Source organism: Sminthopsis crassicaudata, chromosome 3, assembly GCF_048593235.1.
Source record: "Sminthopsis crassicaudata isolate SCR6 chromosome 3, ASM4859323v1, whole genome shotgun sequence".
In the NCBI taxonomy this organism is placed as follows: Eukaryota; Metazoa; Chordata; class Mammalia; order Dasyuromorphia; family Dasyuridae; genus Sminthopsis; species Sminthopsis crassicaudata.
This window is the reverse complement of record NC_133619.1, coordinates 489,915,712-489,940,758: the sequence shown is the minus strand read 5'-3', so window position 1 is coordinate 489,940,758 and position 25,047 is coordinate 489,915,712.

Here is a 25,047-nt window from a genome sequence, read left to right as displayed (position 1 = left end):
TTTTATTACTTCTAAATTCCAGACTGGCTCCCTTCCTTACTACCCTGCATTAAAGAAGGTTACTATTTCACACACACAAACACACACACACACACACACACACACACACACACACACACACACACACAACTATTTTGCCCTCAGGTACCAGGATCTCAGGGCAGTTTTCCTTGATAATTTCTTGAAAGATACTTTCCAGGTCACCTTTTAATTATGTCTTTTAGGTAGTCCAATGATTCTGTTATTGTCCTCCTGGATCTATTTTCCAGGTCAGTTGTTTTTCTCATGAGGTATTAAAATATTTTCTTCTATTTTTTCATTCTTTTGAATTTGATTGATACTTTGCATGTCATGGTCATTAGCTTCCACTTGCCCAGTTGTAACATTTAAGGAGTTGTTTTCCTCTGTTAGCCTTTGTACTTCCTTTATCATTTGGCCAATTGTACCCTTAGGAAGTTGTTTTTTTTTTTCAAGTTGTTGACGGTTTTTTCATAATTCTTTTGCATCACTCTCATTTCCTTTCCCAATTTTTCTTCTACCTCTCTTATAGGATTTTTAAGCTCCTTTTTGAACTCTTCCATGAGTTCTTTCTAGGCTTGAAATAATTTTCTATGGTCAGATTTTGTTGTTGTTGTTGTTTGCTCTCTTAGGAATTACAAATAATGTTTTCCCATATAAAAAGTAAACAGTTTGGATTTATTAATAATTTATGTAATATATTATAATTTATCTTTAATTTTTACCTTTTTTCCTTTAATTTTTACCTATATTTTTTCTAAATTCCTATTGGTCAAATTTTCCTCACAAATACCTGAAAATGCTTTAATTCATTAATTATCTAATTTTTCATACAAAATTCCATTTTGCATTGTTGGATAAGTTATTATTGGTTGCAAACCTACTTCCTTTACTCTTTGAATGTTCTATGCCCTGTAGTATTTAATTTAGTATTTTAGTAGAAACTGCTAAATCTTGTGTTATCCTGTCCGTACCTCTATAGTTAAATTGTTGGGGTTTCCCCCCCTATTTACTTGCAATATTTTCTTGTCCTGGGAGCTTCAGAACTTAACAATAGTGTTCCTGTGATTTTTTAACCTTGGGATGTCTTTCAGGTAATTATAGATGGATTTTTTTTCAATTTCTATTTTACCTTCTCATTTTAAAATTTTAGTACAATTTTCCTTAGTAATTTCTTGAAGCATAGTGCCAACATTATTTTTAGAACATAACTTTCAGGTAATTCAACAATTTTTATATTGTCACTCCTTCATTTTTTCTGGGTCAGTTGTTTTTCTAATGAGATATTACATTCTCTTCTATTTTTTCATCCTTTTGATTTTTTCTTATTTCTTCACATCTCAGAAGACATTTAATTGTAAAGATTAAAAGGACTTTTTAAGGATTAAAAATTAAGGATCTGCTGTAAATTCAAGTTTTTCAGTCTCTTTTTCCAATTGGTTGACTGTCTTTAAATGATGTTCTTGATTTTCTTGCATAACTCATTTCCCCCCTTAATTTTTCCTCAGTCTCTCTTATTTGATTTTAAAAGTTCTTTTAAAGTTCTTCCAAGAACTCTTTGAGCTTTTGTCTAATGGCCATTTTCTTTGAAGTAAAAGTGGCTGTTTTAACTTCATTATCTTTTGGGTTTGAACATAGATGTTCTCTATCACCACAGTGACTTTCTGTGATTGAGGTCTTTCATTTTTGCTTATTCATTTTTCAGTGGCTTGTTTCTTGGCTGTTACTTTATGTCAGATTAGTCAGACATTGATCCCTTAGTGTGGAGAAAATAATGTCTCAGGCTTCAGGTTTCTTATGCTATTGTTTTCTGAGCTCTATTTGGGAGCCTGATCTCAGATATTCCTCTCTGTCCCAAGCCATGACCAAGGTACTTAGCAGTGCTGTCACACAGTGTTCTTACTTTTTGCTGTCTTTTCAGTGGTTGTGAGCTTCCTTTGCCCTGGAACTAAAACAGGGAACTTGTATCTTCTATGAGTGACCAAAAGCAACAGGGCTTCTGCCTCTCTTCCATCATACTCACCAGCATGTGCTTGCTCCTCCTTGTCTAAAACTCTGAACCACACCTGGGTTGTCACCTGCACCCTGGTTTCAGACATCAGAAGGCCTTTCAATCTCATCCTGATTGTGGAATGAAAGTTTCTCAAACTGCTCCTACTGCCAGTCATAGTTGCCTCCAAGGCTTGCTGCTTGTTTATTCAGAATTATCTTCCTGGGGGTATCTGTATTTCAGTATTCCCTGAAAGTCAGGCATTTCCTAACTTGCTTCTCAAGTTGCCTTAGGCTGGACAACTGATACTTAATTATTTCTGCTGCTCAAAGTTCACTTTGAGGTTTTATTTTAAATTGTCTGTGGGAGTATTTGGGAGAGTCAGGTAATTTCTTATCTTATTCTGTCATCTTTCCCAAATCCTCTTCATACTTTCTTCAGAATAAAGTTTTTACTCTTTTTCCTTCAACTTTCCAGGCCCCAGGGAAAAAACCAGTTTGATTTACAAAACACAAACAATAAGATAAGACAAACAAAAGAGCACTTAAAAATCTATGTGTACAAATAGAAGTCTCTTTTTGGACTGAATTTGAGATTTTTTTAATGTCTTAGGCTAATTTTGCTCCAATTTCAGTTATCACCTTTTTGACTAGGAAGAATCCAAACTTCAATCCTTCATGAATGGGAAGTATTTCCGTTTTTTGTTACACTTTCAACTTCTTTGAATGTAAGAGGTTAAGTTTCCTAAAAGGTATTTCACTTCTATAGTATTTTCAAAAGGGATATTAATAATGTACTTTATGATGCCCTCCCAACTGGAATTGGGAGGCCTCTATTAAAAAAAGAAATTTTCTCCTAGGATTTTAGTCCCTAGTTCCTGGGTTTTTTAGTGCTAATTATTGCCGAATAGCCACACTTAAATATAGAACATTAAAATAAACATGCAAAAGTACAACTTACTCAACAGTGGAAGGAAGGACTTTGCCTTGACTTGCAAGAATTGAGACTGAGGGAAGAGCCAAGTCTCTTTCTACTTTCTACTTCACTCCCACTTCCAGTGAAAATTCCACTAAAACACTCTGAGATTGCTCTGAGGACCAGCTTTCCACCCCCAATTTCTTCATAGTTGCCAATTGTAATGATTACAATTAAGATAAACTGAGTCAACAAAATTTTGAGCATGTTCAATTTATTGGTAAGATTATCAGTTACCAGTAAAAGGAGTCTTTAGCTCTTCAGTAAGCCAAAGACCCTGAATGAAGACTGACATTATTTTTATGGACAAAAGGAGGAGCATCCAAAAACTAGAAAGTAGCATCACAGATAGTTACAAATGTGATTGGTTACAAAGCATTACAGATGTGGGGAGCAACATGACTGACTGAAAATTTGTAAAACAGGGCTGCTTTGAAACACACTAACTTTTTGCCTATAGAAGTTGGAGTAATGCTTTCATTTCCCCAATTGTGGTAGGGCCAACAGGTGGTTAGAAAGTGTTCTAAACATGTATTTTAAAATGCAAATGTTTAATGTTTGCTTTTTATCTAACAGATAATTTAGAGTTAATGGTTATCTGTATGATTACTTTTTGGTTGTTGTTTTTGTTGTGCTTTGTTATAGTAAATGCACAATAAACACTTAAATGAAAAAATATGGAAATAACAAATGCTGGAGGAATTTCTGGAAGATAATTACACTAATTCACAGTGGTTTGCCATTTTCTTCTCCAGTTTATTTTATAGATAAGGAAACTGGGGCAAACAGGGTTAAATGACTTGCCCAGAGTCATACTATCAGTAAGTATCTAAGGACAGATTTTAACTCAGGTCTTCCTGACTCCAGGCCCTCCTTCCATCATGGCACTGTGGAAAGCTCACCTGGTGGTATCCATTTGCATGGCTAGTTAGAGTCACAATAAGAACAGATCAGATTCTTTAAGGATAGCCAGTGTTACTAAATATGTATGGGATTGCCTGCCATCTAGGGGAGGGAGTAGAGGAAAATTTGGAAAAATGAATACAAGGGATAAGGTTGTAAAAAAAAAAATTACCCATGTATATGTACTGTCAAAAAATTATAATTATATAATTAATAAACAAATAAATAAATAAGGAACAACAACAAAAAGGATAGCCAGTGTTGCAGAGAGAACAGACCATATTCCTTGGCATCCACCTGCATCCTTGAAGAATAACAGATTTCTCTGACACAAGAATAGAACAGTGATTAGTAGGAATTCTAATTCTACTTGGACACAATGAGTGATATGAAATGAAATCAATTACAGAATAGAATCAAGTTGATTTTTAAAAAATTTCAGCACCCACAGGAGTTTGTTTCCTGAACTAAGACATGTAAGCACCCTTTACTAGGATTTGAATAGAAAGTCGGTCAAAATGGACAAAACAAGTGTTCACTTATTAGAATTGGACCAGAAAACAATTAGGGTGGTTGGATGATAATTTAAACTATCTTTACTATTTTCCCATTTATCCTTGTATATCCATGCTCAGAAGCTGGGTTATTAAAATCCAAAAATGAACTTAAGGAAATCTTTTTGTTCAGACCCTAGAAAGATAACTCTTCATATATGAAAGTAATTTTCTTTTTTTTTTTTTTTAGCTCAAATGAATTTTTAAAAAATAATAATAGTTTTTAATTATTTAATTAATAGTTTAATTATTATTTAAAAAATAATAATAGTTTTTATTTACCAGATATTTGCATGGATAATTTTACAATGTTGACAATTGCCAAAACTTTTTTTCCCAATTTTTCCCCTCCTTCCCCCCCCCCTCAGATAGCAGGTTGACCAATACATGTTAAATATGTTAGAGTATAAATTCAACACAATATATGTATACACGACCAAACAGTTGTTTTGCTGAACAAAAAGAATCGGACTTTGAAATAGTATACATTTAGCCTGTGAAGGAAATCCAAAATGCAGGCAGACAAAATTAGAGGGATTGGAAATTCTATGTAGTGGTTCATAGTCATTTCCCAGAGTTCTTTCGCTGGGTGTAGCTGGTTCAGTTCATTACTGCTCTATTGGAACTGATTTGGTTCATCTCATTGTTGGAGAGGGCCAGGTCCATCAGAATTGATCATCATACAGTATTGTTGTTGAAGTATATAATGATCTCCTGGGCCTACTCATTTCACTGAGCATCAGTTCATGTAAATCTCTCTAGGCCTTTCTGAAATCATCCTGTTGGTTATTTCTTACAGAACAATAATATTCCATACTATTCATATATCACAATTTATTCAGCCAATCTCCGATTGATGGACATCCACGTAGTTTCCAGTTTTTGGCCACCACAAAGAGGGCTGCCACAAACATTCTTGCACATACAGGTCTCTTTCCCTTCTTTAAGATCTCTTTGGGATACAAACCCAGTAGCAACACTGCTGGGTCAAAGGGTATACACAGTTTTATAACTTTTTGACCATAGTTCCAAATTGCTCTCCAGAATGGCTAGATACATTCACAGTTCCACCAACAATGTATCAGTGTACCTGTTTTTCCACATCCCCTCCAACATTCTGCATTACCTTTCCCTGTCATTCTAGCCATTCTGACAGGTGTGTAGTGGTATCTCAGAGTTGTCTTAATTTGCATTTCTCTGATTAATAATGATTTGGAGCATCTTTTCATATGACTAGAAATAGTTTCAATTTCTTTATCCAAGAATTGTCTGTTCATATCCTTTGACCATTTATCAATTGGAGATTGGCTTGATTTCTTACATATTAGAGTCAATTCTCTATATATTTTGGAAATGAGGCCTTTTTCTGAACCTTTGACTGTAAAAATGTTTTCCCAGTTTATTTTCCCTTCTAATCTTATCTGCATTGATTTTGTTTGTACAAAAACTTTTCAATTTGATATAATCAAAGTTTTCTACTTTATGATCAATAATGATCTCTAGTTCTTCTTTGGACATAAATTCATTCCTCTTTCACAGGTCTGAGAGGTAAACTATCCTATATTCCTCTAATTTATTTATAATCTCATTCTTTATGTCTAGATCATGAACCCATTTTGACCTGATCTTGGTGTACAGTGTTAAGTGTGGGTCAATGCTTAGTTTCTGCCATATTAATTTCCAATTTTCCCAGCAAATTTTGTCAAACATTGAGTTCTTATCCCAAAGGCTGTGATCCTTGGGTTTGTCAAACACTAGGTTATTAGAGTTATTGATTATTTTGTCCTTTGGACTTAACCTATTCCACTGATCAACTAGTCTATTTCTTAGCCAATACCAAATGGTTTTGGTAACTGCTGCTTTATAATATAACTTTAGATCTGGTACAGCTAGGCCACCTTCATTTGATTTTATGAAAGTAATTTTCAAAGCAAATAATAACTTGTAGTCTGCCTTCTTCCCTTCTATGATAATAAACTTCTGAGATCTGTTAGCTGGCCAGCCCAGAGTGAAAGGGAGGAAGATGAACCATGGAGACTCAGCTGGAGAGTAAGATTCATTGGCTCTTAGCAGGGTACTACCATGAAACATTCAACCTTAAGTAATAAAAGATATTCATATTCCTCCCCAGTTGGGCAGGTATAAAGGTCTGGAGAGTTGCTAACACAACAAACCACTTTTCTCTCAAAACAGTTCTACTTATGGTAGAGACAAAGTTATGTAAACCAGCTAATTCTTTCTATTTATCTACACATGGAATTTTTTTGTTTTAATCACTTCACAGAAAGCTATCTAAAAAAAAAAAAGACTAAGTCATTGGATCTATAAATTATACCTAACTTCAGATCCTTTTCTCCTATTTGATATCCACATCCCTGTCCTTGGACTGGGAGAGATAATAGTATTTTTGCACCCACTGAGCTCAGGGGCTCAAGACATCTCCAAAAGAGAAGAAGCAGAACTAAGGCAGAGGTACATGATCCTCCTTACCAATGCCCTTTACCTTTCATTAAATGATCTTACTTCTAAAGTTGGGCAGCAGCTAGCAGATTTTTGAACCTGTGCCAAGATGCCCTGCAGAGCACTGATGAGAATAATAAAATGAGTACAAAAGGCAAAAAGGGAAACCCACTTACTTACTAATTCTTAAGTCATAAAATTTAGGCTTCAGCTAAAGGGAAGAACTTTTTTGTCACAGAGACAGAGGCACTTAATCCAGAACAGTGATTTCAAACCCATTTTCTACCTCAATTAGCAGGGGAAAAATGGTGAACACTGCCTCCCCCCCACAGAACCATTTTTTAAAGGGAGCTCATAGTGCAAATGAATTAACACAGGTCTCTCTTTCTATTTTCCCTCCTCCTCATTACCCCCTCCTCTTATTGAGTTTACCAAGATCCATACACCTTGGAATTCTATCCATAAAGCAAAAGATGGGTTGGTGTCAATCATCTCCATTTTACTTAGAGAAGAATCTTAGGGACAAATAGATCGTATAGATTGTGAGGGCACTCATGGTAGAAAATGAGACATATTTTTTGACATGACCAATGAAAGAGGTTATTTTGCTTGCTCATGGATATGGAAGATAGCAAGAAAGAAGTTGTGGCAATTTATTTCTTGTGATAAAAGTTTTTCCCTTGACTGAGTAGATCCTATAAGAAGAATTAGAAAGACTTTTTGGGAGATTCTGTATTTACTCCCACTCTCCATTTCCTTTGGCAGTTAGAAACATAGATGAGGCTGGAAGGACTAATTCTTTGACTGTTGCTGTCCATAAGTCCTTCCAGCCTCATCTGTGTTTCTAACTGCCAAAGGAAATGGAGAATGGGAGTAGACACAGAGTCTCCAAAAAGTCCATATCAGTTACAGATGGTTTCTAGTTATTCAGAAGCTGATTTTTGTCCAATGCATGGATTGCTTGAGATACATCTCTTGATCTTTTTTTTTTTCCTCTTGGCACCCTTCCCCTTCCTTGATATCTTCCATTTCCTCAAGTCCCTTTGGATTTGCTGTTCAGCATCATTTCTTCCCCCCCCCTTCCCATTATCCTTACATAAAATCGAGCTTTACCATATTCCTGTTATTTTGCAAGTGAAATGGATTGGATGATCTCTAAGGACCCCCTTTTCATGAAACAAAGAGAAGCCTGATGAAAATGTGATCAGAGTTTACATCTCGATAAAGACATTTATGTTTTTTACAATTTGGTTAGTACAAGCACCACAAAATCATAAGTACATTCTTAATGCAAAGTCACAGACTGCACAGTGATTACATGACAACTTGGCTTGCTTCGGATTATTTCCCTTGTGGGCCAGGTCCCAGCTGGTTTTTATAGATCAGGTTTTCACAAAACACTGTCTTTGGTTCCTGCCTCCTGAGTGGTTTTCCTTGGGAACTTGTGAGTGGGTCTCCACAAGTAGGGGTAAAAGCAATATGCAAGCCATCACGCTAGAGACTTGCAGAACAGCCTTTATTTTACTGCACAGAAAATGTAAAACACAAAGGCGCCACAAGAGCCCACAGAGCCTCACGAGAAGCCTCTTTACCTCTGGGTGATCCCCTTTCCCCAAAGCACCTTTTTCTTGACTCTTGGTACCACCCGCCATTTCTGTTCCTCTGAGAGGGGGCGGAGCTACCACGGGAAGGGGCCCAATGAGAGGCGGAAGTGAGCGGACCATGGACCGTTATCTGGGAGGGCTGCAGTGGTTGCCTAGGAAACCGAGGGATCAGAGTCTAGAGCACCTGCATGGAGACCGAGAGAGACCCGGGCCGCAGCTAGGGCAGGGCTGGAATTCTTGCTGTCTTCTCTCTGGTCATGAACTTGTAGGGGGCCCCGAGCCCCTCAGGCCCTGCGGTGGGCGCAGGCCGCCGGGCAGCCTTCACGTTTGGACATCTCTCACCTTGACATACACTTCTTTATAAAACTTTAAGAAAAATGCTTTTTAACAGAAAGTATTTCAAATAATTATATTCATTAAATTAAATGAGTAAAATGCTTTCAGAATATAGAGCCCTTGCGGAAGAAATTAAAGCTTGGTGGAAACAGGACAAGATATCCTTTAGACTATCCCTTTCACTGTGTCTGCCCATGGAATTGTCCCAAGATATTTTCAGCACATCTCTAGAAGATTAACTTATATTCCAATACACTTATTCATTTATTTTTAAAAAGGTGCTATTTTATCCACTTATATAATAGCTTGTAAGTCATTAAATATATAATATGTAGGATATTGGGTTTAGACAATTTCTATCAATAAATATGAATATTACGTAGAATATAATAAAATCTGAAACAGCAAACCAATGAACTTGACTTTTTTATTAACAGGATTAAAAACTAAAACAAACTTATAGAAAAGGAAGTGATGACTGTAAAGCCTTAACATGTCATTAGAATCACTAAGCATTTATTAAGTAGACACCAGTGAGTAGGCCATTGTGGCTGGACTTCAGAATGCAAGGAGGAGGACAGTAAAGTGTAAAAAGAACGGAAAGGACCAAGTTGTGAAGATTATTGAGTGTCAAACAGTTAAGTTTAAGTTTGATCCTTGAGGCAATACAAAGTCATTTGGGTTTATTGAGTCCGGTGGGTGATATAAGACCTATGCTTTATGAAAACAACTTTGCAGCTATATGGAATATGAATTGGATTAGCAAAAGATAAAGGAGATCAAGGCAAGGAGTGGGAAGATATTGAGGATATAGAAATTACAAGATCTGACAATTAATTTTATGTGTATGGTGAGGAAAGTAAAGTCACTATCATGAATCTGGGTAGCTGGAAGGATGAGAGTGCCTTATCTGAAATTATGACTTATACCTCAGCTAAAGTATAAAGCAGCTTGAGCAGTGCAGGGAGCACTGGGCTTGGAATCAGGAAGACTCATCTTCCTGTGCTCAAATCTGACCTCAAATAGTTGTTTGATTCTAGGCAAGTCACTTAACCCTATTTTCTTTAATTTCTTCATATGTAAATGAGCTGGAGAAGAAAATGGCAAATCACTCCAATATCTCTGCCAAGAAAACTTCAAACGGTGTCATAAAATGACTAAACAACAAACAGCACAGTAGATTTTAATTTAGCTTCTTATTTTTAACTCTATGTGAATCTTCGGGTTTCCAGTGTGTTTCTTGTAAACAACACATATTGCATCCTATTTTCTAACCTGTTCTTTCAACTGCTTCCATTTATGATTGAATTTATTTGTCATTTGTGTATTTACTTCTATTATGTTCTCATATAAGCTTTTCTTTTCTTTTTGTTCTTGTCTCCCTCTTTACAAATAAAAAGATGGTAAAAAAGAGGTAGTTTGCCTGATCTTTTGGATCTTTTAAGGGAAAGAACCGGCTCTGTTTCAGTTCTTTTCTCCCTAGCCTGCCCTGATTCAGGTTTTTATTTTTCCTTTTCTTTTAATCCCCTTTTTATGCTCCTGTCTCTGACATTCAAATTTATTTTGTTTATGACTATTCCCTTAATTTTTGTCTTTCTACTTAGAGACCTCTAGACCCTCTTCCCTATTGTCCCTGTTCTCTATTATTTCCTTTTTGTGTTTAATATATTTCTATAACAAAATGTGTGTGTGTGTGTGTGTGTGTGTGTGTGTGTGTGTGTGTGTGTGTGTGTGTGTGTAATTCAATTTCCCTTTATCTGATATTAGGATACAGTCAAAGCAATACTTAGGAGAAAATTTATTTCTCTAGATTCTTAAATTGGCAAAATAGAGAAAAAACAGATCAATGAATTAGGCATTCAACTAAATAAACTAGAAAAAGAATAAATTAAAATCCCCAATTGACCACCAAATTGGAAATCTTAAAAATCAAAGGTGAGAGTAATAAAACTGAAAGTAAGAAAACAATTGAGATAATAAATAAAACTAGGAGCTGGTTTTGTGAAAAAAAATCAATAAGATAGATAAGTTATAGTTTATTTTGATTTAAAAAAGAAAGAAGAAAACCAAATATCTAGTATAAAAATGAAATCATTACCAATGAAGAAGAAATTAAAACAATCAATAGAAAATATTTTGTTCAGTTATGTGCCTACAATCTGTCAATCTGAGCAAAATTGATGAATATTTACAAAATTATGAATCACACAGATTAACAGATAAGGAAATAGAATATCTAAATAATCATATTTTTGAAAAACAAATTGGATAAACCAAAAATGAACTCCAATTTTTAAAAAATCCCTAGGGTCAGATGGACTTACAATTGAATTTTGCTAAACATTTAAAGAACAATGTATTCCAATACCATATAAACTATTTTAAAAAAGAAAGAAAGAAAGAAGAAGAAAATCTACCAAATTCCTTTTGTGACACAAATATGGTACTGATATCTAAACAAGGAAGAACTAAAACAGAACTATAAATCAATTTCCCTAATGAATATCGATGCAAACATTTTGAATAGAGTATTACCAAAGCAATTACAACAATATATCATAAGGATTGTACACAGCACAAATGCAGGGTTTGTTCAATATTAGGAAAACTATCAACATAATTGACCATTTCAATAACAAACCAACAGAAGTCATATGATTATCTCAATAGATGTTGAAAAGGATTTTGACACCCATTCCTATTAAATATACCAGAGAGCACAGGAAAAAAGCAAACATTTCTTAAAACTATAAGCAATATTTATCTAAAATCATCAGCAGATATTTTCTTTAATGGAGATAATCTAAAAGCCTTCCCAATACAGGTGGTTGAAGCAAGGATGTCTATTATCACACTATTATTCAACTTTGTACTACAAATGTTAGGTATAACAATAAGAGGAAAAAATTAATTGAAGGAATTCGAATAAGCAATAAGGAAACAAAAACTATCACTCTGTAGATAATATGATGGTATGCTTAGAGAATCAACTAATAAACTAGTTGAAATAATGAATAACTTTAGCAAATTTCTAGGATATAAGATAAACCCACATAAATCATAAGCATTTCTTTATATGAGCAATGAAGTCCAGAAGCAAGAGATAGAAAGAGAAATTCTATTTAAAATAACTATAAACAATATGAAATATTTGGGAGTCTACCTGCTATGACAAACCCAGGAACTATATGAACATAACTACAAAATGTTTTTCATACAGATAAAGTCAAATATAAAGAATTAGATAGATTGATGGCTCAATAATAATAAAATAATTCTGCCTAAACCAATTTACTTATTCAGTTTCATACCAATTAAATTACCAAAAAGTTATTTGATAGAGCTAGAATCCTTCTGGAAGAAGAAAAGGTCAAGAATTTCAAGTTTATTACTGAAAAAATACCAAAAAAAATACAAAGGAAATTGGTCTAATGATACTATATCTCAAACTATATTATAAACCATTAATCTTTATACTATCCAAACTATCCAGTACTGGCAAAGAACTAAGAGTGGCGGATCAGTGGAATAGATTAGGCACACAAGACAGTAGTAAATGAGCACAATAATTTAGTGTTTGATAAACCCAAAGAACCTAGCCTCTGGATAAAAACTCAATTTTTGATAAAAACTCCTGGAAAAATTATAAAACAATATGGCAAAAACTGGGAATAAAGCAACAATAAAGCAACCATATACCAAGATAAGGTCAAAATGAGTACATGATTTTCTATAAAGTAATACTATAAATAAATTAGAAGAGCATGTTAGATAAGAGAAGAATTTATGACCAAATAAGAGGTAGAGAACATCATGAAATGTAGAATAGATAATTTTGATTATATGAAAGAGTTTTTGAACAAACAAAAAACCAAGGCAACCAAGGTTAGAAGGAAAGTAGAATAGGAAACAAACTTTACAGCAAGGGTCTCTGATAAAGGTCTCATTTCTGAAATAAATAAAGAACTGAGGCAAATTCATAAGAATACAACTCATAAATGGTGAAAGGATATGAACAGGCAGTTTTTAGATTAAGAAATCAAAGCTCTCTATAAGCATATGAACAAATTAATGCAAATTACAGCAACTGACATACCACCTCACACTTATTAGATTGTTTAAAATCAATTGGGTTAAAAAAAAGGAAAATGATAAATGTTGGAGAGGTAATGGGAAAATTGGACCAATAATTCACTATTCATAGAGTTGTGAATTGATCTAACCATTCTGGAGAACAATTTAGAACTATGCTCTAAAAGCAACCTAACTGTGTAAACGCTTTGATCCCACAATATCACAACTGGGTTTGTATCCCAAAGAAATTATAAAAAAGGGACCTAGATTTGCAAGGGAGGGAGAAGAAGAGAGAAAGAAAAAAATTTGGAACACAAGTTTTTGCAAGGGTGAATGCTGAAAACTATCTATGCATGTGTTTTGAAAATAAAAAGCTTTAAAAAAGGAATCAGAATAACAAAGATATTAAACATAGTATAGACTTTTTTTTTAAACATTAGAGATTGGAGTCTCATAGCCCTAATTATGAACTTGTGAGTATTGTATTATGAATGGACTCATGGGCTCATTGGGTGAGTTGATATGGTTACTATACTCCCTCCCTTAGACAATATGTAATCCAATATTAATCCAATATATCCAATTTTTTTTTTTGCTTAGGCAATTGGGATTAAGTAACTTGCCCAGGGTACACAGCAGCTAGGAAGTGTTAAGAGTCTGAGGCCACATTTGAACTCAGGTCCTCCTAACACCAGGGTCCATGGTCTTTCCGATGTGCCCTTTAGCTGCCCCTGTGAATAGCATTTTCTATTATGATTCTTTAGAATTGTCTTGGATCACAGTATTGCTGAGAATTGCTAAGTCATGTTGCTATCATTATGTACAATGTTTTCCTGGTTCTGCTCATTTCATTTTGCATCAGTTCATACAAATATTTTCATGTTTTTCTGAAATATGCCTATTCATCATTTCTCATTGCACAATAGTATTCCATTATATTCATATAGCACAGCTGTATTCCCCAATGACTGTATTCAATCATTCCCCAACTGATGGGCATCCACTCAATTTCTAAATTTTTGCCACCATAAAAAAGATTGCAATAATTTATTATTTATATTAAAAAGATCACCTCTTTGCAGCATCTGTGCTTCTGATTATGGCCTTCCATAGTGTCTTATCTCAGCCCTGCTCACCTGTACCTTGGTCCTTAGCATCCGTCCAGCTGCTCAGCTGCATCCCTAGCCAGTTTTTCTTGTGGTGACTCCAACACAAAGGGTACTCTCCGGACTTTCTGTTTACATGTCTCCTTTTCACAGAGAGGGGACAAGGCTATTGAGTGAGCTGGGAGGAATGGTCCTGACTCTTTGTGACTTCTGGAGTCTTTTGGGCCTGAGTTTTCCTGGCCCCTGTCTGACATAGAAATAATATGAAGTTGTGAGAAAAAAGCTCGCTCTAGACAAGCACCTGATGTGAATACTGATAATTCTAAGCCATCAGGTGTAATTTTAGTAATCTGCTAGTACTGACCATTTGCATACCAGCTATAGGAGTTCTGCTGAAACAGCAGATTCTATTGTTCCAGTGATGTCTAATAGGAGGGATTTGGAATCTGGTCCAGAGCTTGTGTTATACATATGACTTACAGGGATATTCAACTCTGTGTCCCTCTAATGTAGCTTTTTCTGTAAGTCCAGAATTTCAGGGCGGGAGGTGTTGGTGGTATTGGTTGTCCTGTCCCTAAATCTGTATCTTGTGGAGAGATCTTTGCTTTTGATTGCTATGTTCAGACTGAGGATGAAGTTAAAATTCCAGCACTGTCACTTTGATAGCCTAATCCTAGGCTCATCTGTACAGTATGGATTTGATAATCATTTGATTAATTGAGCCTTCAAGATATTAGGGAGAAGTAGGGAACTAATGAATCTAATTAAGATAGATCTTTTTTTAGGTCTAAGTAAGAGATAGCAATTTTTTTTATCATTATTCTAGAAGGCCACATGTACTCTCCTGTGGCAGAGCATCTTAGATCTAGAGCTGAATGGGACCTTAGACAAGTAGTCCAATACCTGTATCTTACACAGGAGGGAATTGAGACCTAGCTACAGAAATTTACTGGCTTAAGGTCATGCAGGTAATAAGTGTGAGGCAGGATTTGAACCTAGATCCTTTTCCTCTAAACTAAGATACTCATGGCAAATAGAGAAAAAAAAATTCTTCCTGTCACTACAATGTCCTCACTTTAAGTTTTAATTCAAGAAATTCATAAACTTCGTTTCCTATTCCAGGCTTAATGGGCATGATCTGATCTTCATTCTCTGCTTGAAGTAGTACTTGGGACTGTGGGCTGAGGGTTTGGCCTTCAAGCGAGGAGGATCCAATTTCCGAATCTTGGGAGGACTCTGTACTCTACTTTAGAGTACCCAAGAAGTGCTGGAAGGATAGGTTGCTAGAGCTGAAGGCCTGTGGCTTAAACATCCTATGTACTTAAGTATTGAGGCTCCCTAATCTTCACAAAGCCCTAGCAATTATTATCTATGGATGATCCTTAAAAAAAAAAACCAAAATCAAAAACAAAAAACAAAAAACAAAAAAACCCCTATAGTTTTCTCTTTTTGTGCAGGAAAAGTGCCACGTCTGATATATTTTTGAGAATTTCTCCTATATCTGGGGATTCTATATTAGTGACTTATGGTTGAATTAAGTATTATCTTTTATTTCCATTTCCAGCTCTCTATGCTTTGGGATCATTGAGAATTCATAACCCTAAACTTAAAAAAATTTTTTTCAATAGTACTTTATTTTTTCCAATTACATGTAAAGATAATTTTAACATTTATTTTTCAAAAAACTGAGTTTCAAATTTCCTCCCTCCTCCTTTTCCTTCTACCTCCATAAAATATAGATTATATATGTGCAGTCATATAAAACATATTCCCATATTGATCATGTTGTGAAGGAAGAAACAGATCAAAAGAAAAAAACACAAAAATAAAGTGAAAAATAGTATCTTTCAATCTGCATTCATACTCCATCTGTTCTTTCTCTGGAGGTGGATAGCATTTTTCATCATAAGTCTTTTGGAATTTCTTGGATCATTGTATTGCTCAGAGTAGCTAAGTCATTCATGGCTGATCATTATATAATATTGCTGTGACTGTACAATATTCTCCTGCTCACTTCAGTTTACATCAGTTCACATAAGTTTTTTCTGTTTTTTCTGAAATCCACCTGCTCATTGTTTCTCATAGCACAATAGTATTCCATTACAATTATATACTTTCTCTTAATTTCCAATTCTTACTATCATAAAAAGAACGATGAATATTTTTCTACAATTAGGTCTCTCTCCCTTCTTCTCTCTCCTTCTCTCTGTATCTGTTTCTGTCTCCCTTTCTCTTTCTTTGTCTCTCTCTCTCTCTCATATCTTTTTGGAATACAGACCTAGTAGTTCATAACCCTGAACTCCTATCATTTTGTTGGTTTCCTGTTCTGATCAGGTTCCTAGACTGTATACTGGTGGGAGGGAGTGTCAAAGGAAATAAAGAGAGAGGTAGAAAAGTGTTTACAGAGGGAGACAATCATGCTTTCAAAGAGTTCTCAGCCTAACTAGAAAATATAAAGAACATTTTAAACTGACTTAGCAGGAAGGAAGAAAGGAAATAAGCATTTATTAAGTGCCTAACTGTCAAGGCTGTGCTAAGTGCTTTATGAATATTAAATTAATTAATTAAGGACCAAATTAATATTCATTTGGTCCTTAGAAAATATAGCATTTAATTAGGTGTTTTTAATTAGGATTGTTAATTAGGATTTTCTGTAGAAGTAATGTGACGTTTTAATAATAAATATGCAAAAACTTATGTTCTTCAAAAATGTCATTATTTATAGGCTACATACTTATTTCAATGATGTCATAATTGTTCAAACATATTTGGAATTATGCTTTTTAAATTGTCTTCAAAACTTGTGACATTCTTTCGAATAGTCTTAGTAGAAACAAATGTGTAAATTAATATGTTTTTTTTATTTTTAGAATCAGTAGCAAGTCATCCAGAGTCAAGTGGGGTAACTAAGCAATATGGTGTATAATGGTGCTATCAAACCCAGATAGAATGGGCTGCATATTGACTTAGAAAATCACAAATTAACATTATCCAGTTTTTGAATATTTTATTATTTTGTTAAGTAGTTTCCAATCATGTTTTGAAAACTGGATTTGGAATCCAAAGACTTGGGCTCAAATGCACTCTTTACTAGTTGTTCATCCTGCACAAGTCATGTCTCCTTTCTGAATGTTAGTTTCCTTATCTCTAAAATGAAAGAGTTTACATGTAAAGATAATTTTAAAATATTCATTTAAAAAATTTGAGTTTCAAATTTTCTCCCTTCTCCTTTTCACCTCCCTATAGATTGTACATGTGCTGGACCAGACTTCTAACGCCAATTCATTTCCCTCCTACCCTCAACCTTATGCTTCTCAGATGAGTGAAGAAACTGAGAAATACCTGTTTAGGTCTCAGTTAGAGAGCTGAGCAAGAAGTAAACTTAAATAACCGAGCTGGAAGTAGTAGAAAGAAAATTTCAGAGGCCTATAGGCCACAGCAAAAATGGCAAGCAGAGTCCAGAGGGCTGTGGATGACAGTTCTATGTGTCCAGACTTCTCAGACCTAGAAACAAGTAGAAACCAAAACCACACAGCTTACATAGAGTAGCCAATTCTAAATGTATTGGCTGGAGTCTGAAGGCGATGGCCTTGAGCTGTTACCTCTGAGTGAGGATCTTATGAATCTGGGGAAATTTCCTGCCCATAAAGACTCTAATAAAGGAAGAAGCCTTGATGAATTATGTAGCTATGTATGGATGTGTGTTTGCATGTCCATATTTTATAGCTAGTAATAGTCATTAGTATCCTTGGTGAGAAAAATGACACTATGGTTTTAAAATTTTAAGAAGCAAACACTGCATCACAAGAAATGTTTTGTAAAGAGCACTAAAATATCCATATCAGGCAACTGATTTTTCTGAGACACAAAAATACTTAAAGTTCTCTAAAGCTTCCTCAAAAACCAAAGGGCCCTACACAGAGCTGAAGAGCATTTAATCGGCCTGAGAGCTCTGGCGGGATAGCTTCTTCAGGTGATTGCTCTGGCATCCAGCTGGGTGAGGAAGCTGGGGCTACCTATCCAGTGTTCTGATCAGTTACCACCCACCTGGAAGGCCATAGCAGCCACAACCAGACGCTGTGAAATGGACTGTGGCCGTCATGGTCTGACGGACCCTGAAACAGAACAGAGTCACGCTGACCTTCAGCAGGAGACTCCCATCTCAGCAGTTTCCAAGTAGCTGCAGGCCCATGCTGCCTTTGCCCTTCAGCTCAGGTGCCTCCAGAGCCCCAAACTTTGAATAATGATGCTTTATATCTATTCCTGTGCCCTACCCCGCCCTGCAGCCATGTAATATTACAGATGTCCTCCTGTGTAGCAAGGATTGTCATGTGTGACTCAGAGGAAGCCAGAATGGAGATTCCTAGCATCTGCTCCTCCCATCATTCTCCAAGAGGTCTTAATTCCTACTGGAGGGGAAGTAGGAGATTGAGGCAGGAGCCGTTCTGCTCTCTTCAGACAGAGGAACTGGCCTAGACTTATGTTTCTCTGCTCTCTTAACATTATTAGTCACAGGGATATAGTTTTTAGGTTTAAGTTAAAGTCCTGACCACTATTTCTTTTTTATTTTCTTTTTAAAAAATTGTTATAACTTTTTATTGACAGAACATATGCATGGGTAATTCTTTACAACATCATCCCTTGCACTCCCTTCTGTTCCGACTTTTCACTTCTTCCCTCCACCCCCTCCCCTAGATGGCAAGCAGTCTTATACATATTAAATATGTTATAGTATATCCTAGATACAATAAATGTGTGCAGAACCAAACAGTTCTCTTGTTGCACAAGAAGAATTGGATTCAGAAAGTAAAAATAACCTGGGAAGAAAAACAAAAAATGCAAACAGTTCACACTCATTTCCCAGTGTTCATTCTCTGGGTGTAGCTGATTCTGTCCATCATTGATCAATTGGAATTGGATTAGCTCTTCTCTGTGTTGAAGACATCCACTTCCATCAGAATACATCCTCATACAGTATCATTGTGAAGTGTATAATTATCTCCTGGTTCTGCTCATTTCACTCAGCATCAGTTGATGTAAGTCTCTCCAGGCCTCTCTGTATTCCTCCTGCTGGTCATTTCTTACAGAGCAATAATATTCCATAACCTTCATATACAACAATTTACCCAACCATTCTCCAGTTGATGGACATCCATTCATTTTCCAGTTTCTAGCCACTACAAAAAGGGCTGCTACAAACATTTTGGCACATACAGGTCCCTTTCCCTTCTTTAGTATTTCTTTGGGATATAAGCCCAGTAGTAGCACTGCTGGATCAAAGGGTATGCACAGTTTGATAACTTTTTGAGCATAATTCCAGATTGTTCTCCAGAATGGTTGTATTCTTTTACAACTCCACTAACAATGCATCAGTGTCCCAGTTTTCCCACATCCCCTCCAACATTCATCGTTATCTTTCCCTGTCATTCTAGCCAATCTGACAGGTATGTAGTGGTATCTCAGAGTTGTCTTAATTTGCATTTCTCTGATCAATAGTGATTTGGAACACTCTTTCATATGAGTGGATATAATTTCAATTTCATCATCTAAAAATTGTCTGTTCATATCCTTTGTCCATTTACCAACTGGAGAATGACTTGATTACTTATAAATTAGAGTTAGTTCTCTATATATTTTGGAGATGAGGCCTTTATCAGAACCTTTAGCTATAAAAATATTTTCCCAGTTTGTTGCTTGTAAAGGACTGAAACTCTGAGTTGATGCACTGAGGTCGGACAACCCAGCTCTTAAGGCTAATTACCTATTGGACAATACTCTATTAGCATATGCTTGGAAAATGGCCCTTCCCATTATGCTGTGTTAGTCCAATCTTTTTGTGTATACAGAGAATTGTGGGAAGGATTAGGGGGGTGGAGTAAGACAAGCCAGATTCACTTTGGACGATAGAAGATGAGAGGAGAGGTCGAAGAGATACTGCATCCATCCAATTCACTTCTACCCCTAAAGACCAAGAATAAAGACCAAGGACTTTTGCTTATTCCTGACTCTGGCTGATTCTAAGGTATCCAGGGTGCTAACTCGGTCTTCACAGTTGCTTGCCTTCTAATCTTGTTTGCATTTGTTTTGTTTGTACAAAGGCTTTTAAATTTGATATAATCAAAATTTTCTATTTTGTGATCAATAATAATCTTTAGTTCTTCTTTGCTGATCACTATTTCTTAATGAGAGAGAAACCCCAAGCTTGTTTAACTTTAACACCAAATACCATTTACGCAATGAACACACATAACAAATAGCAAAGAAACTTATTTATCCAGGTCAATAGCAAATCAAATTACACGTAATGTGTACATATGTTTATGTACATGTATGTGTATATATGTATGCAAATATAGATTTACACACACACACACACACATATATATATATATATATGTATGTTTATACATTCAATAATATAGACTGAAGGAGCTTTCACAATGAGGGCCAAGCTAACTCTTGGCTCAACCAAGAGAATTCCAGATATTACCCAGGGGAAAATCCTCTATGGATCTAGCATTGCAAGCTGAGAATAAGAACACATTCAGTCTTCTTCCCAGAGTCTTTCTCTTTTCATCTCCCTGAAAAAAAAATGGGGATCTCATGTATCTTCTCTCCATCTTGAAAGCCAAAAGACCTCCAAAGAGATTGAAGGGCCTCGACCTGTCCTTTCTTGCCAGTTGTGACCTACATGTCACACCAGGCACTGACTCCACCAATGAGGAGAGAGTCCCATATAAGTGGGTTTTAAGATTCAAGTTGCATATAATTTTCTGTAGTGCTTCATAGTAAATTCCAACCCAGCGGGTTAGCTATTATCTGGAGCAGAGGAAAGTGGCAAGGAAAACGGTATGCTCTTTTGATGAAGGAGATTTGGGGTAAGAAACTTGAAATATGAAAAGGGTATCAGTGAGCCAAAGCACTGACTCACTCTTGTGGGGGGGAGTAGGAAATAGTGTCTTTCTAGGATGCAATCCTACACCACCACAGTCAGCATCATTGGAATAATAGTCTCCCTCAAAATGGAAAATGGCCCTTCCCATTATGCCCCTCCCTTTTTTTTTTTTTTTTTTTTTTTTGAGGCTGGGGTTAAGTGACTTGCCCAGGGTCACACAGCTAGGAAGTGTTAAGTGTCTGAAATCAAATTTGAACTCGGGTCCTCCTGAATTCAGGGCTGGTGCTCTATCCACTGAGCCACCTAGCTGCCCCCAAAATGACTTTTAAAAGACAGTTTACCAGCTGTTTATTTGCACGATGGATAAACAAGCTCCGTTTCATTACATAGTAGGAATGCTTCATCAAAATTCTGAGGTTGTAGAATAATGGAGTGATTGGGACTTGGGACGATAAACCAAAAATGGGAAACTTTAAAGAGCTGAACAAGAAGAAAAGGCCTTTGTTTGCTGTACTATGCACTGAGTTTTTCTACTTAAAGAGGTGGTTTTTGTTGTTGTTGTTGTTGTTTTTTGTTTGTTTGTTTTTGTTTTTTACTAGGCACAAGATAGGGGAGGAGGTGAGTTTCATAGGAAGAAAGGACCAGTTAGCTTGTGCTTTGACCTGATTTCACCCAGATTGCTATGAATGCTTCTAATCATTTATCTATGGTCCTTTCAGAACCAGACTTTTTTTTTAAGGTCCCTGGTGCTGAAGCCACTGAGGGAGTCATATTGTAGACTACATATCCACTTCCCATCTCATTTTCTCTTCCAATGAAGTGCTTCTTTTTGAAAAAGAGAGAATGATATTTTCTATATTTCTTTTCATAATGGTGAGGGATAGAATTGTGGCTAATCCAACATGAGAATCTTCAAATCATTCACCTTGGGTGGTAATGGGCAGTCAGAGACATGTTCAAATAACCATGTTAACACTCCATCTCCCTCCCTGGTCTTAGGGCTCTATGGTCTTGGCTCTAATGTCAGCCTCTTGTTAGCAGGATGATAGACAGCAGAGGCTGCTTATCATTGGAGCTTGAGACCTGTCCCAGATAAAGAGTTTAGGAACTTGAGCTCAAGAGGTTCCTCTGACTAAGTGCTCACTTTTTGATTATTGTATTTATATCCCCTGCAACCTTCATGAATCAGGAAGAGAATCACTTCCGTGAAAACCTGGATCTGTAGTATGTGCTGACGGCCAGGTAACCCTGTGACTGGGAAGCAGAGGAATGATATAAAGGGGAGTAGATAGAAGGGAGAGCACAATCTTCCCTCCATCCTTGAAAAACAATTTGGACATTAGATGTTTTTTCTTGAAAGGCTGAGAAGCTCTGTTCCATGAATCTAAACCCAGTGTTAGTAGTACTCTTAATAAGTGAGTCCTTTTACTCAATGTAGTATTTTGATCTCTATTCTTATTAGCAGGTGTCTTCTACTATAATTTAGAAAAACTGCTTAAAAATCTAGAATTGTTGCAGTTGTCAGCAGTGTGAACCCTGCCATCTAAGCTAGCGAGTATGTAAGTTAGGGAAAAGTTGAGTTTTCATTTTTGTGGCGTAGAACTACCTTTATGAAACTTCCTCCTCCCTTGTTCAAGTCTTTTGCCTTTTTTTTTTTAAGAGATTAGAAATATTTTTATGGAGTTTAATATTAAATATATAGAGAGAATATATACATATATGATACATAATACATTCTCCCCAGATACATGTTAAAATAACTTTTCAACATTTGGTTTTTTAAATTGTTGGATTCCAAATTCTATTCCTCCCTCTCAAAGATGGTAAACAATCAGATATGGGTTATTCATGTGCAATCATGTAAAACATTTCCATATTAGTAATTTTGTATAAGAAGATTCAAAAAGAATGAAAAGTGAAAATTAGTGTGCTTCAGTCTATATTCAAATGATATCAGTTCTTTCTCTGGAGGCTGATAGTATATTTCATTATTAGTTCTTTGGGATTATCTTGGATCATTGTATTGCTAGGAATAACTAAGTCATTCATAGTTCTTCATCAAATAATATTGACATTACTTTGACAACATTCTCCTGGTTCTGTTCAATACATTTTGTTTCAGTTCGTGTAAATCTTTCAAATTTGTTTCTAAAATCATCTAAAATCTAAAATAAAATGCTTGTTATTTCTTATAGCACAATTTTAATCCATCACAACCATATGCCACAACTTGTTTAATTATTCTCCACTTGATGGGTATCCTTTAAGTTTCCAATTCTTACCCACCACAAAGAGAATGGCTATAATATTTTTTTGTACAAATAAGTCCTTTTCCCTTTTTTATGTCTTTGGGATTATAGACCTAGCAGTGTATTGCTGGATCAAAGAGTATATACAGTTTGGGTACCCTTTGGGCATAAGTCCAAATTACTCTCCAGTTGTTTTTTTTTTTTGGGGGGGGAGGATAAAAGGAAACAAAATTCTTGTAATAAATATACATTGTCAAGCAACGCAAATTACCACATTGGCTATATCTATAAAAAATATGTCTTAATCTTTTTTCTGAGTTCATCAATTTCTCTATTGAGGTAATGATGTGTTTTTTCATTTCTGAAATTATGGTGGTCATAGCATTGATCAGAGTGAAATTTTTGAAAGCTGCTTGTCTTATGATGTTATTGTGTAAGCTGTTATTCTGGCTCTGTTCACTTTACTTTGCATTACTTCATACAAACTTCCTCGGGGCTTCTCTGAAACCATTCCTTTCTTCATTTCTTATGACACTATAGTATTCTATTAAATTTATCATAATTTAATCATCCATTTCCCAAGTGATAGGTACTCCCTTACTTTTAAATTCTTTACCACTACAAAGAGAGCTGTTATATTTTTATACATCTAGATCTTTTTCTTTTTATATTCGATTTCTGAGTTATATGAATTGGTCTTTTGGCAATTTCTATTCATTGCTTCCTATTCTACCCTCCAGGGCTAAGCAGAAATGTTTAATCCCTTATCTCGATGACAACTCTTCAAATTTTGAACACAAGTATCCTATTTCCACACCCACAAGTCCTTTCATTAGGCTAAATACCTCTACTTCCCACAACTGATTTTCTCATGGTGTGATTTTGAGGCCCTTTATCAACTTGATCACTCTCCTCTGCCGAACCTTCCCCTTAAATATTTAAGTCTGGATGAGTTCCCTAGAATTGTCTCCCTTCAGGTGTTGGAGCCATCAGTCTAGATCAATAGGCAGACATAATCTGTCTTCTGGATCTCTGTGTTTATAGTATGGATCACACTCAGCCTCTTGCATTCGATTTTTGGTCTTTGTTCAGTATTAATCTAGAGTCTAGAAGAGAATCATTCATATGATATTTCACAATTGTGTCAAAATTGACTTGTGCCCTCATTTCCTATTAAGATGCTTTCCTTCTCAAATTCACATTACATTAAGGAAGGCATTTTCACTTTATACATTAAGGCCTATTTATTGAATAGAATAATTACTTAAAAGATTCAGTATTAAAGCTCTTGACTGCTACAATAAAGACCTAAAAACCCTCATTTCCCCCTTTCAATCTTCAACTAACTCTTCCTAACTCAACTCTGGCAGGCAATTTCTAGCCAGTTCCTGGAAAAATGTCTTTTGCTTCCGATAGCATTGGACTGTCTCCAAAAGCTCATGTGGCAATCTTTCTGCCCATGTGGCTTGCCATATGTCCTTAATTTCATTCTTTGCTAGCATTCTTTTATCGGTAGTACTACTTAACTCTGACCTATAGGCTCCTGAGAATGTGGGGGTGAGGATTACCTAGTCAGTAGGTAAATTGACTCAAGGGAAGCCTACTGTTCCTGGGGTTTCCCTCTGCTGTGTCCAGTGTTTACCTTGCTCGATGTAGGGCCTCCTACTTTTTTGGTTTGGAAGAGCCCAATCAGTATTAGCTATTTGCTTTGTAATTATGAAAAATTACTCCCAGATGCTCGGATTTTCTTACCTGGAAATTTGCAAGGGAGGCAACCCAAGCTGTTTCAGAGGTCACGTTTTATAGACAGTAGGCTTTGCTGCTGCTGTTGCTGACCTCTACCTGATTACTACAGCTTTCTTTACAGTTTTACAAAATACACC